This window comes from Oratosquilla oratoria, chromosome 5 (genome assembly GCF_046742065.1).
Source record: "Oratosquilla oratoria isolate Oo_2021 chromosome 5, ASM4674206v1, whole genome shotgun sequence".
Lineage (NCBI taxonomy): Eukaryota > Metazoa > Arthropoda > Malacostraca > Stomatopoda > Squillidae > Oratosquilla > Oratosquilla oratoria.
Genome location: NC_134781.1, coordinates 26,312,429 through 26,329,509, shown reverse-complemented (window position 1 = coordinate 26,329,509; position 17,081 = coordinate 26,312,429).

Genomic DNA, 17,081 nt, shown 5'->3' with positions numbered 1-17,081 from the left:
AGACGATGAATTTTGACAATTTTGTTGAACGAAACATTTTGAGAAATGTTTAAACACGTGGAAAGATGTTTTAAAATATAGAAAATATGATGGATTTTGATGCGTCGGCATCAGAGTGCGGGAAGATTTTTCTGTCCTTGTGTATGGGCATCGCGAATAAAACAAAAAATAAACGATTTTTCTGCCAGACATAGAAAACCAAAATTGACGGCATTTTACCTAGTGTGAAGATGGAAATCGACGGTAATTTTGCTTAGTGTGTAGATGGAAATCGACGGCATTTTTGCCTAGTGTGAAGAAGGAAATCAATGGTATTTTTGCCTAGTGTGAACATGGAAATCAACGGCATTTTTGCCTAGTGTGAAGAAGGAAATCAACGGTATTTTTGCCTAGTGTGAACATGGAAATCAACGGCATTTTTGCCCTGTGGAGAAAATCGACGGCAGTTTTGCCTAGTGTGTAGATGGAAATTGACGGTATTTTTGCCTAGTGTGAAGATGAAAATCGACGGCATTTTTGCCCTGTGTGAAGGAGAAAATCGACGGCATTTTTGCCTAGTGTGAAGATGGAAATCGACGGCAGTTTTGCCTAGTGTGAACATGGAAATCAACTGTATTTTTGCCTAGTGTGAACATAGAAATCAACGGCATTTTTGCCCTGTGTGAAGGAGGAAATCGACGGCATTTTTGTCAAGTGTGAAGATGGAAATCGACGGCAGTTTTGCCTAGTGTGTAGATGGAAATCGACGGTATTTTTGTCTAGTGTGTAGATGGAAATCGACAGTATTTTTGCCCTTTGTGAAGGAGGAAATCGACGGTATTTTGGCCTAGTGTGAAGATGGAAATCGACGGTGTTTTTGCCTAGTTTAAGACGACGTGAATGGGAAACCAAGATGTCATGGTATCAAGGGGCGAAATTTTCAGGTCAGCACCTGGCCTTACTTAACACTGAACGAAACATTCTGAGAAAGCCGTGTAGAGAAAAATGTTTTAAGAATATAGAAAAGACGATGAATTTTGACAATTGTGTTCTTATTAAAACTGAGCGAAACATTCTGAGAAAATCCTCAAATACATGGAGATAGAAACGTTTTAAAAATATAGAAAAGACGATGAATTTTGACAATTGTGTTGAACGAAACATTCTGAGAATTTTTTAAACACGTGGAGAGAAAGATGTTTTAAAAATATAGAAAATATGATGGATTTTGATGCGACGTGACGTCATAACGTCGGCATCAGAGCGCGGGAAGATTTTTCGGTCCTTGTGTATGGTCATCGCGCGTAGGCAACTTTTTCCTTGACTTTTGGCGATGAAAACATATTTCTGTATTTTGAGGACCAAAAACTCGATGGAGATAATCAGGAAACTTAAAATGTATATATACAAAAATAGCGTTTTCTATCGACGTCATGAAAATAATGACGGCAATGGAGTGCGGTGCATTGTGGGATTAATGACGTCTTTCCCAATGTGAGAATCTAAGAATTAGCGTTTTTGCCATCTATGCATGAGCACAGTTGTATGATTAAGCAATTGTTACACATAATTATATTTCTGACAACAACATATTTCCACCAAAATGTAAATATTTCTTGTCCAAACTCACCCTTTTTGGCGCATTTCATTTACTGCAGAGTATCTACATCAAATACAATGTCTTCATTTTATTCCTTCTTCTTTAAAGAACCTAATTTTGCAAATTAATCGACAAAAGTAATTATAAAGATACCAAGTATCAAGATGATATAATGTTAATCATCAAAATTCGCAAACACAATAGCAAATGTACCTCCAACCTCCATTTGAATAACGACAATATGACTTCCGTTGTAGACATCTAGACGTCTCTGAGGACATATTCAACAGCATATGATGGAAAGATAATTTGTTGTTTGGAGATTTGAACAATTAAAATTTGTAACCATATATCAAAATCCCACAAATCAAAATGCCATAGTCAATATCATCCTGTTGTTCATAATCCCTCACATAATATTCCGGGATGTTGATAGTATTATGGCGTAGGACATTTGAGACAGGTTACTGGACATCGCCCTAATATTTGGAATTTTTTCGACTGTCTGAAGAATGAACAAAACTATAATGAAGTCAAAGTCGATCAATACTTGGCTGGTACTTCATCTCAACCACAAAGAAATATCGTGACTCTTCTGAACGGATAAAAAAAAAAAAAAATTGTAGAAAGATATCCTTCATATAGCAACGTCGTTGATTATTTGCGGGCCAACATGTTTGTCAAAAGTGTGTGTTTGACCGTGTGAATGGTTGTCAAACGTGTTTGAAGTTATGTTTGAATGTGGGAATGTTTGACAAACCGTTTGACCGTGTGAATGGTCCTTTTATACGTGAATATCTCCCTTCGACATGTCGATTTGTACACAAACATTTTTCCCCTCCAATTCCTAACTCTTTGCCGCAGTGGAGGGGCTTAGGGGCAAGCAACTGGAGTCTGATGCTTTATTTTTGGACTTCAGTTGCTTGCTCAACAAATTTTGTTAGGACCTTTCACCTCCTCCTAATTTTTATTCCTTTTCTCCTCTTCTTCTTTCTGAATTGATTTACGGTGTACGACTCCTGCTCCCTTTTCGACTATGGCTTGGACTGCTCTTTGGATTTGTTGGAGGGTGGAGAGGACTGACATGCCTCTCCACCCTTAGAATTCGAGTACCCGACGTGCGCGAGCGAGGGGAAAGTCTTATGTCAAACATGGTTCCCAGCACTGGGTCCGATCTCGACGGACTGAGGACGCCTTAGGTGCTGGGGATCATGTGTATAGCCGGGTAGTAGCTTCTAGGGATGGTTACATGACATGACAAGCCACATCCCTCCCTTGTTGGGCTCCGAATCATGGGATTTTTGGTGGGTGGAAGGCTACTTGGTCGAATATTTGAAAACCCGTTCTTATGGAGAACAATACACCCCCTTCTGTTGACGACTCTGGTTTGAATAGGAACACAGTTTTAGACTCTTCCAAGACCTCTAATGTTATGACATTAGAGCCTTATTTCCCTACTCTATCAAATACTGACACTAGGTCTAGGATCAGGAGGACAGGGAAAGGCAATTCAGGAAAAATTGAGATAACGCCAGGAAAATTTGAACCCAACAACTATGCCAAGTTTTTGATTCTGAAAATGAGAGAAGGACAACAAATGAGGGACCTTGACATGTTTTCTGTCAATCGCGAAATCAAGATGAAATGTAGCATCGAACCAAAGATTTCTTACATGAATGATGGCAGTTTACTGGTAGAAGTTGCATCACCTGATGATAGCACTAAAGTCCAAAATATCTCGTCGCTAGATGGTCAAGAAATAGATTGTTTATACAATAAGAGACTGAACCAAGTTAAAGGCGTGATAAGATCTACAGAATTACTTAGATATTCTGAAGAAAAAATCCAAATGGAGCTAAAAGACCAGGGAGTAGTAGATGTGAAACAAATGAAGAAGAACATAGGTGGTGTATTAACACCCTTGCCCATGTACGTTCTAACATTTGATCTCCTGAAGCTACCTAACATGATAATGGCTGCGTGGCTTCGACTAAATGTTAGACCATATATTCCATCATGTCGAAGGTGCTTCTATTGCCAAAAATTTGGTCATGTGATTGGGACTTGTAGGAGAAAAATTAAAGGTGAAAATGCAGTCTGTGAAAATTGTGGTTTAGAAGCTCATGGTGAATGCTCTAATTCTCCACACTGCATCAACTGTGGTGAAGATCACCCCGCAAGCTCAAAGAAATGTGATAAATTTACTTTTGAAAAAGAAGTTCAGATACTAAGAGCAAAAGAACACTTGAGCTTTAAAGAGGCTAGACAACGAGTAAACGCTATGTTCATTCGACCAGGGGTAAGTTTCTCCTCCATCATTAATAAGCATAAGCCCTTGAATAATAGAATGCCCAACACATCAGATGACGTATCTACACATGAGAAGAGCCTTAATTCAAAATTGACCATTCCTAAAAACTCCGAAATTACTCCTGCAAATAATAGACTTATGAAGAGACGCTTGAGTGATGAAAGAGAAGAATCTCTTTCATCAAAAATCTGTCTTAAAAATACGTTAAACTTGTTGGATGATGAAATGGATTTGGAGGATCCCAAATCCTCCAAACATTCCCTAGTCTCTACCTGTCCTGTATCTCAGGTGGAGACTTCTGTCTCGGCAAGTGCTTTGGTGCTTGCTGGGACCCCGGTCCGGGCTGGGACTTCTGTCTCGGCATGTGATCTGGAGCAGGCTGGGACTTCTGCTCCGGCTACCGTTCCTGTGCGGTCTGGAGCTTCTGTCTCGGTTTGCCCTCCGGAGCAAGCTGAGACTTCTATAATGGCTTGCGCTCCAGTGCAGGCCAATAATTCTGCCCTAGGTTGTGCTCTAGCTCAGCCTAAGACTTCAGTTTTATCTAACAAACCTACCTTGGATGGCACAGTGGTCCAGGGTGAGAAGTCATCTGTCTCAGCTGGGAATACTGAAGTCATACCAAAATCTGTGGTAAAAGTTCCTAAAGAACAAAGAACATTAAGTAACTCAAGGCGGAACATAAAGGTGCCAATTAAGAACAAGAAGGCACCAGAAAAAGATCAAAATGTAAAAAATCCTGGTCCAAGGAAGACTAAAGAGTCTTCCAAATAAAATAAGATAAATTCTCTGCCATTTTGCAGTGGAATTGTCAAGGGTATAGAGCTAAATATGAAGAGCTTAAACATCTAATATATTCTCATTCACCAATATGCATAGCCTTACAAGAGACCATGTTTGGAGAAAACCAAATATTTAGTCCTAGAGAGTACTTTATGCATCACTCTCCTATCAACCCTTTACAAGGAAGCCATGGTGGAAGCGCTCTTCTTGTCAGAAATGATATTCCTCATAAAATATTACCCTTGAATACTCCTTTGGAAGCAGTAGCAATTCAGATTAATATAACTAGAGTATATAACATTTGCTCTCTCTATCTCTCGCCTAATAGAGAATTTTCTAGTAGTGACTTTACTAGTTTATGCAATCAGCTCCCCCAACCGTTTTTAATTTTGGGAGATATGAATAGTAGGCACCAGTCTTGGGGTGATGTGACATCAAATGCAAAAGGGGAACAGCTTCAGCAAATCATTGAGAATATAGATCTTACTGTTCTTAATACTAATAAACCTACTCATTTTCATATCCAAACAGGGACCTTTTCTTGCATTGACCTATCCCTTGCGAGTCCTAATGCTTTCATGGATTTTGAGTGGGATGTGCTTGATGATCTCTTTGGAAGTGATCATTTCCCAATCATCATTTCAAATGGGAATTCAGTACCTGTTGCTAGAGCTCCCCGTTGGTGTACTGATAGGGCAGATTGGCCTCTTTTTAAAGAACTAAGCAATATAGAGGCAGATGTAAATGACTTGCCAACAGTTAGTGAAGCTATTTCTTATTTGAATAGTATTTTAATAAATGCAGCAAATCATTCAATTCCCAAGACCAGTGGAAAATTTCGTCGGAAGCCTGTTCCCTGGTGGAATATACAGTGTACTATAAGACATAAAGCAATGAGGGCTGCTTTCACCAGATATCGTAGGCATAGGTGCACCGTTTACCTTATATGCTTCAAGAAAGCCCGAGCCCAATTTAGATGGCATATAAAGAAAGCTCGCAGAGAATGTTGGATACTGTTTCTCTCTAGTATCACATGGAAAACTCCAATGACGTTGGTTTGGGCCAAGATCAAGAAGATAGCTGGGAAATTCAAACCTTCCCCTCCTCCTGTTTTGAAAATTAACGGATTATTTGTTTCAGATCCAAAAACTGTAAGTGAAGCTTTTGCAAGGCATTTTGCCAAAGTATCTAGCAAAAACCCTGACTCACCGTATTATCAATTACGCTCAAATGAGGAAGCTCGTTGTCTTGATTTCACTGCTAATGTAAGTGAATCATACAATATACCCTTTTCCATGAAAGAATTCTTATCAGCCTTATCTAAAAGTAAAAACTCTTCTCCTGGACTTGACGAAATTATATATGATATGATAAAGAACTCGTCATATAATACTAAAGTTTTTATCTTGGATGTTTTAAATAGAATTTTTAAGGATAGCGATTTTCCTGATGTTTGGGAAATAGCTTTAATTTTACCCTTCCTGAAGCCTGGTAAAGATTCCTCCATCCCTTCGAGTTATCGACCGATTGCATTGACATCTTGTCTCTGTAAATTAATGGAGAAGATGGTCAATGCCAGGTTGGTTTGGTTTCTAGAACGGAGAGGGGTGATCTCTTCTGCTCAGTGTGGATTCCGTAGAATGCACTCTTGTACTGATGTACTGATTCGATTGGAAGATTCGATCTGCAATGCTTTTTTATCCAAGCAGCATCATATCACTGTCTTTTTTGATCTTGAAAAGGCATATGATACTGCTTGGAGGTATGGCATTTTAAAAGTTCTTCATAACATTGGGTTGAGAGGTGAATTGCCACTTTTTATCAAAGCTTTTTTAAAGAATAGTCTTTTTAAAGTTAGAGTAGGTAATACTCTATCCAAATTAACGGTACAAGAAGAAGGAGTTCCTCAGGGTAGTGTGTTAAGCGTAACCCTGTTTGCCCTTAGTATCAATGGTATTGCTTCCGTTATTCCGCCTGAAGTAATGTTTACGCTTTTTGTTGACGATTTGTCCTTGTCATTTGCAGCATCTAGAATGTCTGTAGCAGAGCGGAAACTACAGTTGACAATTGATAAAGTAGCTAGATGGGCCTCTGAGCATGGATTTCGTTTTTCACCATCAAAAACAGTAGTGATGCATTTCTGCCGCATTAGAGGTCACCATCCTGACCCAGATTTATACCTATATGGTCAGAGAATTTCATGCGTGGAGGCAAAATTTTTGGGTCTGCTATTTGATCCAAAACTATCTTCTTGGGAGCCGCATATTAAAAACCTTAAGATAAAATGCATGAAAGTTTTGGATGTTCTCAAAGTTATTTCCTGTACCAAATGGGGGGCTGATCGTAAGCACCTACTTCAGTTGCATAAGGCACTGGTTTTACCTAAACTTTTATATGGATCTGAAATATACTCGTCAGCAAGAAGCACAAAGCTAGAGACTGAATGCTGTTCATCATGCTGGGGTGAGGATTGCTACAGGAGCATTCAAGTCCTCACCAATTCCAAGTCTCCTTGTTGATGCTGGGGAATTACCCCTAGTTTTAATGAGGCAGTCCCAGATGATTAAGTACTGGACTAGAGTTCAAAGACTTCCTAACTCCTTAAGTTTTAAAATTATTTTTAATGGCAATTTTAATATTTTTAATAATAAATCTTCATGTCCACTTCCCTTTGGGCTTAGAGTAAGACATGTTTTAGAAGAATTAGGTTTACCCCAATTTCAAGTTCTTCCAGTAAAGCATTCAGCATTTCCTCCTTGGAGGCTACCATATGTAGATCACTGCAGCTGCTTAGAAGTATCTAAGACTGGAATACCGGAGCCTGTGATCAAACAGATATTTCTCACCCACTTTGAAGATCACAGAAATTCAGTTTGTATATATACAGATGACTCCAAATCCAATGCTGGCGTTGGATTTGGAGTTGTTTTTCCCAGTTTTAATTGCAGTGGAGCATTGCCTAGCTCTGCTTCAATTTTTACAGCTGAGCTGCATGGAATTCTAATGGCTTTAAAAATAATAGTAAACCATGCCGGTATTAGTTTCACAGTTTTTAGCGATTCTAAGAGTGTGTTGGAAGCCTTGAGTTCTTATAATCCTACCCATCCATTAGTTTCAGAAATTTTAGAATGGATGTTTTTACTAAGTCGTAAAAGAAAATTAATTAGGTTTTGTTGGGTTCCGTCCCATGTCGGTATAATAGGCAACGAGGAGGCTGACAGGTTAGCCAAAGAAGGATCATTAAAACATCCTATTAACAAGGCCCTTCCAGATACCGACTATCAGCCTGAAATTAAGAATGCAATAAAAATCTTCCTGGCAGTTCTCATGGTCTTTGATCGAATTTAATAAGATGAGAGAAATCACAGACTCTGTTAATCCATGGATATATTTATCCAGCTGTCGTAGAAGAGAAGTGTCAGTGTGTCGCCTCCGAATTGGACACACGAACTTCTCTCATGGCTTTTTAATGAGTGGTAACTACCAGCCTTTTTGCAGCGATTGTTTGGTGACACTAACGGTTAGACATTTGCTGGTCGAATGTCCTAGCTTGGTGGAACAGAGAGAGAGACATTTTAACAGGGACAGGGCTGGGAGTTTTAATTTGAGTTTCATTTTGGGAAAAGACTTGGACGAAGACTCTCTTTTCAATTTCATTGAAGATGTTGGTTTCTCTAACTTGATCTGATTTTAATATATAGGACATATTTTATTTTATCCAGTAGTTGATATATATTGAGTTTACTTTCGGTGTCAATAACCTAGTAGTTACGACACCAGATTTAACGCTTATAATCAATCAATCAACACAAACATTTCACATCGATACGTTTAGTTGACACGTTTAGTCAAACACATTTGACAAACGTGTCTGAAGTGACATTTGACCGTGTGAATGTCAAATGATTCGTCAAACATATTTGAAGTGATGTTTGACCGTGGGAATGTTTGACAAACAGTTGGTCAAATGAATGAAAAGTAATGACACAAGATCCATTTTAACATTCTTGTAAGTTTTGACTAATTCATTCCATAGTGATGGATATGTATATGTTCAATATAATTCTTCTTTCCAGGCATTCTACCCATCATAACTCGTTTTTGGAGTTCTATGGTCCTCCATACGTGCCACATGCCCTGCAGCCCATCTCAGTTTTGTTCTGCTTATAAATGTTAAAAATAATAATAAAGAAAATCAAACTAAAGGCTGCATGTAAAGGCGACACCCCCCCCCCCAACACACGCCGTTCCACAACTGCAGGTTCACATATTCTTATCTTTGGCATACTCGTAGATGTAACAGTTCCACATTTTGTGTCGAAAATAATTTATTTTTAAATTATTTTTGTTTGTTTAGGGGGTGTTGACAATTATTTTGGCCCCTTCCAATCTGCCGTGAAAAGGCAGAACGCATTAACTCCAAAAACGCGATTTTTCCAATTTTGATACCTACGGAATCAGCAGAATGAGACGAAAATGTCTATGACAGTGGTTTACGTCTATCTTGTCATGATACAGATATCTCAAGTGGCAGAGTGCATTAACTCCACGGCGTTTTTCAAGCATTTTAAGGCAAAACGCACTGTATCGATATTTACGTGTCAGAAAGCATTAACTCCTTCCTTGTATGGACATGATGCGTCTTGCTTGTAAATATTGTGTGTGCTTGAGGGAGTTGATGCTTTATGTCATAAACTTGATGCGTTATGCCATGAAGTCAACACGATCATTCACGCTACCAGACTGCACACTGCAGCAAGTTGAAACATGAAATCCTCTACAATGCCGTATTAGTATATAATAACCTGTCAAGGATATCAATCCAAGAAAAAGACCTAGAACCTCTGCAGAAAGGCTGGACAATCAAAGAAACAAACATCCACTTCTCTCACCTTGTGGAGACAGTTGCAGAAAGAAATGCAGAACACAATTTCTTAATGAGGACAGAGAAAACATCTATGACATGTTTTGGAACATGACTCATGACATACAAAAACAATGGCTTCTTTCTAGAATTTGTAAAAAAAAAACAGTCCAAAGAAAGAGGCCATCAGATGTAGATTCTACATCAGAGCAATCCGAAAAAACTTGTTCCCTTATTTATACTTTCCTTGAAAGCTCTGGAAAGGAAATACGGGTTTGCCAGACATTCTTCGTTCGTACTCTCGGATACAGCAGTAACCGAGTCATTGTTGAACTTGTGAAAAAAGCAAGAAGTTCAACTGGTGGGATGTCCACAGTACAGCCAGACAAGAGGGGTCGACACATCCCCGCTAATAAAAAGGATCACTCTATAATTGTGGAGCACATACAGAAATATAACCCACAAATATCTCACTATAGAAGGGAACATGCGGCAATCGGGGGGTGCATCTCATGTGAAACATCATTAAAGGATATGTATGATGACTTTTTAGTACATAATCCTAGCTACTGCACATACGGAACATACCGTAAGGTATTCAAACAAGAAAACATAGGTTTTGGAGAACCAAAGGAAGATATTTGTGACACATGTGCAGCCTATAAACACCTCAAAGAGGATGAAATTACTGACAGTTTAAAAATGGCACAAGAAAACCACATTGCAAAGGCTCAAGAAGCTCGTCACGCCTATAAAGAAGACAGTTTAAAAGCATGGAGCTCTGTCAGCAGAGTTTATGCTGTTGATATGCAGAAAGTCTTACTGCTGCCAATGATCAATGGATTAAAAAGCTGCATATTTACACCTCGATTGATCGTTTTCAATGAAACATTTGCCAGCATGAAAGAAAAAGAAGTGAAGGAAGGAAGAATCTTTACAGCAAGAGAAAAACATTATGCTGTGTTGTGGGACGAGTCAACTGCGGGCAGGAATAAGGAACATGTTGCCAATACATTTTTGTCCCTTATCAAGAAAGAGAGAGATGGCCAAGAATTTGTTTTCTGGACAGATAATTGTGCAGCACAAAACAAAAATTGGTGCCTTTATAATGCCATTGCAATTCTAATCAACAGTGAGAACCAAATCAACAGTGTCAGTTTTAAGTACTTAACTTCAGGTCATACATTCATGGCAGCTGATGGTATCCATGGCCATATTGAACGAGTCCTTAGACGAAAAGGGGACATGTATGACTTTGAAGATTTGAAAAATGCTATTGAAAGTTCTGTCAAGAGACTATCTATTCTTGACATTAACAAGAAGGAAAACTTCCACAACATTCCAGAAATCAACAATAAAAGAAAAACAAGGTCCCAGGAGGGTGCTGACAATATACCATAATTTTCTGAAAAGAAATGTTGATATATCAAGTGAACTGCTAGAGACTCCTCTGAAAAATTGTCCCAGAGGTATATCTTCAACAAAGAAGAAGAAAATACTTGAGAAACTGGTATGCAAGATGCCTCCAAACAGACGAGAGTTCTGGTTAAAAATGCCAGAAAATCCTAATAGCAAAGATTTGCTCAATAATGCTGACACAAAATAGACATAATAATTGATGTGACCTTATCTTTTTTTTTTTTAGATATCTATGTACGAGTATGGTGGAATCTATTGAGTATTTGAATAATACAGTGCAGCACTTATTTTTGTTTTTTGTGCAACAAACGTAGGAATTTGTTATTTTGGTGTGATTAAGTATTATCATTTTTTTTTCAATTTGTAAAATTGCAGTTTAGCATAATGTGCAGGAATATCATGTCTTTCTCTCATAAGTATATGAAGAATGTAAAAACAAAACATTAATTTGTATTGCTTTTTTTGTGACAGGAATTATTTTATATTCGGAGTTATGTCTAAATTTAGTCTATGCAACTCGTGTTTTTAGTGAAATAATTGTATGCACTATCACTAAAACAGCTTTATTTTGTGACAGGAATTATTTTCTATTTGGAGTTATGTCTGAATTTAGTCTATCCAATCCATGTTTTCAGTGAAATAATTGTATGCACCAGCACTATAAAAAGGAAAAACCAATCGTTTCTATTTCAGAAGTTCTCTTTTAGGTCCTTTATCATGGCCAAATTTACTGTTCAAAAAAATAATGTATTATTTTGAAATTACTAAACGCAATAAAAACAATAAACTATTCATTTGCCATAATTTACAATATTGTTTTGCACTCTCAGCAGAAAAAAAAAACATTTTGCCAAATCAATTTGAAATTCTTAAAAAAGAATAATTGCAAGCCACAACGCATTATCTCCTATCATGAAATAGTTATCATGCATTGTGTGACTAGTGTGACAATGTATAACTCGATACAAGGAATATATTATCATAGAGCAATAAAATAAGTGTTAAAATTTAAGTCAGCAAAATTATAGGCTCCAGATATAAATAGAAAAGAAATAATAAGCACTGGAATATTAAATATCGATTTTCTCAAAACAAGGATTTTGGAGTTAATGCGTTCTGCCTTTTCACGGCAGCAATGGTTATTACCTTTTTTGTTCATTGCTTTGAAATTACTCTCATAAATTCCACATTGATGAGCGTCATGTGTACATTGTATTGAGATTAGTGATGCATAAAAACGTTTTTTTTTATAGCAAGTTTTATTTAAAAATATATATATATTATATATATTAGATTTTTTTTTATAAAAAAAAACATTTCTATAAAAACAACAGCACTTTTTTTTTTTTTGTTGCATCTATAATTGAGTTAACCCTAACAAATGGACAAAAAATGAATATAGGTGTAATATATAGGCCAAAGACATTATCATTAGCAGACGACAAACTGTCTAGTTTCTGCAACCGGGATTTATTGATAATGGGTGATTTCAATTTTACTGACATTGATTGGATGACCCTTGAACATGGCCATATAGGTAGTCGCTTGATTGATTTTCTTGGTGACAATTACTTAATTCAGCATGTAAAAGAGCCCACAAGATATGGAAACTTGCTCGATTTATTGATCACTAGCCGCGAAAGCATGGTAACTGATGTAGAAGTCGGTGAATCTGTTGCAAATAGCGATCACAATTTAGTCAGATTCAAACTCCTAAACCATTTTAGAATAGATACTTGTGCTTCTAAAATACCCGATTTCAGTAAAGCTCAGTTCATAGAACTACTTCAGGAGCTTCAGCTTACAGATTGGGAGGCAAAATTAAACGAAAGGCCTGTAGATCAGATGTGGGAAATATTTCAAAATACGCTCACTAAGATGATTCAAACTTACATTCCTTTTAAGGACAGACGTCCCCCAAATCAGGCTCGCCCAAAGTGGCTCGACAAAGAAACTGAAAAAAGTATTGCTAAAAAGAGACAGACTTATAAGAAATATAAGTGCTCGGGTGCATCTAATGACTATGAAAGTTATGTATCAATACAGAGAGATTTAAAAAAGACAATAAGAAAAAGAAAACGACAATACGAAATGAACATCGCTGAGAAATCCAAAGAGAATCCCAAAGAATAATATAGTTACATTAGAGATAAAAAGGTTGTTAGGAATCACATTGGTCCACTATTATCTGCTGACGGTCAACTTGAATATTCAAATGAAGGAATGTGTAATATCTTAAACAATTATTTTAGCTCGGTATTCGTAAACGAAACACCTCAAAGTGAATTCCAAACTGAAACCTGTGAAAAGTCTGGGGTAAACTTACTACGGTAAATATAACAAAAGAAAAAATTAAAAGGTGTATAGACAAACTCAAAGTTAATAAAACACCAGGGCCTGACGGTAGGCATCCAAGAATCTTAAAGGAAATGAAAAATGAGATTGTTGTTCCATTAGAAATTATTTTCAAGAAATCCATCATATCCGGAGATGTCCCAAGAGAATGGAAGCTAGCTAACGTTACTCCCATATTCAAAAAAGGTGACAAAAAGAAACCAAATAACTATAGGCCTATAAGTTTGACTTCGATCGTAGGAAAAATAATGGAAACTATCATCAGAGATGATATCGAATATCATTTAGAAAGTAACCGTTTGATAAATGATAGCCAGCATGGTTTCAGACGGAAACGTCCTTGCGTGACTAACTTACTCGAATTCTACAACACAGTTATCTCGAATTATGACAAAAGAAACAATATAGATTTAATATATCTAGACTTTGCAAAAGCTTTTGATACCGTCCCACACGAAAGACTACTTACTAAATTAGCTTTGCATGGAATAAGTGGTAGCCTATTAGGTTGGACTAGTAATTGGTTGAAAGGTCGAAAACAGAGTTGTTTTAAATGGAAAAACCTCTGGATGGAAAAATGTTGCAAGTGGAGTTCCTCAGGGTTCCGTTCTTGGGCCACTTCTATTCATAGTATATATAAATGATATAGACAATGGACTAAAATCTACTGTTTCCAAATTTGCTGATGATACAAAACTGTGCGGAGTGGCAAATGATCACTCAAACCAATTAGATATTCAAGAAGATTTAGATCAATTACAGCAATGGTCTGAAAAGTGGCTAATGAAATTTAACACAAGTAAATGCAAGGTAATGCACATAGGTAAAAATAACAGTAAGTACGATTACAAGTTATTTGGAAATTCGTTAACAAAAGTGGATAGTGAAAAAGATCTCTGCGTAATTATCAGTAACGACCTCAAATCATCCAAGCAGTGTATTTCAGCCTCTGAGAAAGCAAATAAGATTCTGGGATTGATTGTGCGATCTTTTGATTTCAAAAGTCCATCACTCATTAACAAGCTATATAAATCGTTTGTTCGTCCACATTTGGAATATGCTGTTTCCGTATGGTCACCGAATCTCATTAAAGACATTGACAGACTGGAAAAAGTACAACGGCGAGCCACAAAACTGATTCCAAATATCAAAAATAAATCATACGAAAATCGAATTTAAGCACATGAATCTGTTTTCCCTAAAAAAGCGTAGACTCAGAGGTGACTTGATACAGGTCTTTAAGATTTTAAAGGGAATTGACATCAAAAGTGACCAAATTTTCACATTGAATGAGAATCAGACAAGAAACAATGGTCTCAAACTGTCCGGAAATAGATTCAATTTGGAAGTAGGTAGAAACAACTTTGCCAACCGTGTAGTTAATGAATGGAATAAACTTCCTGCACAGGTAGTGCAATGTAGTTCAGTTCGAAGCTTTAAGAATCATTTAGATAAATACCTAAGTAAGATGCTGTAATGATTATAATTTGTTATATTATTTGTTTTTGTTTTATCATTTGTCTGTCTGATTTTCATTTATTATTAGTTATATGTCAATTTATAATCATTTACTATTTACCTTTTTGTTTGTTATTCAACTATACCTATGCATTTATTTATGTATTTTATTTGTTATTTTTACATTATTATAGTTTTAATTTATTATTAATATGATTTTTTTTTTTTTTTTTTTTCATCCGACCTAGATATGGATCAAAAGGTCTCCTGTCGGCATGCTCCGCCTTTGTAATCAATCAATTAGTCCATTGGCCCTGGTCTCTCTTGCAGAAGACCCATGGTCATGAGGCATCCAGTCAGCCTCCATCTAATATGGACAACCAAGTTTTGCAAATGTTACATTTTTGGGGGCACATGAAGAATTGTCACCCCAGTATGCCAAATATCAACAGTGGAATAAAAATTTCGTTAGGTTAGGTTGAATGAGGGTTATGCTTATTGTTATCAACTTTACAACCGAAGAATCGTAAACCCAGGATGGCCCACATGAAGAATTGTCACCCTGTCGAAGACTGGGGTGATAATTCTTCATGCGATCCCATTTTTCTTTATATCATCCACTGCAGACATTTTTTGTTTTATTGCAGAGATTATAGCGCGAAGGATTTGATCAACTTTCCCAACAACAACCCTGGCATGGTGGTGTACCTAAAACCTCGGAGGCATCGATCACCTTGCATCAAAGCAGAGTACTGTAAGTTTGACTTTTGCAACAGGTTAGCCTCTTTTACATTGGAGTTTAACCTCAGGAACTTTGTAAAGCATGAGGGCCCCACGCCTGTAGCAGTGGCAAACCTAAGACCCTCATACTCCTGGTACAGTAACAGCTCTCCCCCTAATCCCTTGTAACAAAAACACTGTTACCTGCATTATTGAAAAAAGTAATTTTCTTCCCTTTGAAGAGCTGGAGTTCTTCTTAGCTTAATAAAATTGTCTGGTGTTAGCCTGAATTAGATTTTATATTTAATGACATTTGCAGAGAATTCACTTCTAAAACCCTGCCCGCACACCAATGTTCCCTCTTAATTGTTTGCTGTGAGTGAGCACAGAAATTTGGTTGTCTGCAAATTTTGCCTTCTTTGCAAAGTAAGTGTGTTCTTATGTGGGTCACCATACTGACTGCAGAACACAATACAAAGGATCTCAAGACATGTGATTTTATGAAATTGATAAATTCTCCAAATCAACTTTCTTTTGTTTTACACTGTTATGAAATTATACAATTTCTTTAATTAGAAAATTTCAATTTCATCTTGAAAATCATGTATGCGCACATTTTTTCCTTTATGTACTATTTGTAAAACGTGTGTGCATGCACATGCACACAGCTTAGAGGGAACATTGCCCTGCACCCCACTTGTCCTGCAGCATAGTAATTGAGCAAACCAAGAAATCTATTTACAATTTGATTATGACTGAGACATATTTCTAAAGAAAATGTAACTAGAATATACAATCTTGACAATTTGTTTCTGGATTTATTATTAATGTCATTATTTTTTTTTCTACTCATGGCATATTACTATTTAGACCTATGGTTTCAGTAAATGGAGGAGAGGAGTATATAAACACCCATGACCTGAATGGGGAGGAGCTAGTTGCAAAATGGGTCGAGTAGATGCATGCGTGGGCGATAAGGGTACCCAGTGGAGCGTCTCCGCAAATATCAACACACAGACTTCCCATCAATACGTCAGGGACCCTGGACGCATCGAGACCCAGTGGTCAACACAGTCACTTCACCAGCTGTAAGTAGTTCAGGAGCTTTTTCCCCCTTACAAGAGAGGTAGCCAAAGTAGTAATAACAGGTGTATACCAAGTGGGAGTGTTTGTAGTTACTGGTAAAGTGATGCAGGTAATGGTTAAAGGTAGTTCTTGAGAACATATTTTGATTGCCAGATGATGATGATAATTGTCATGCGAAAGTAATGACTTGTTTGGAAATGTTGGCCATGGTGGACTTGGAAGATTTGTACAGAATAATTTCAGACACTCATGCAGGGTTTGGCTAAGATATATTCTTGTCTAACTTTAGTGCAAACTCCATTCAAATGAAAGCCTCTACTATGGAGTGTACTTGGGAGCCTCTTATGTATAAAATACCAATGTGTTTCCTGGGATAAGATCCTGTAAAGTGTGCCAGTGTTAACGAGATTAACAGTTAGCATATGATGACTCTGGTGTTGGCATCATGAGGCATGAGAATGTATATGAGGATACTGGTGTCAGGGTCCTGATTATATTTATTTTGTAAT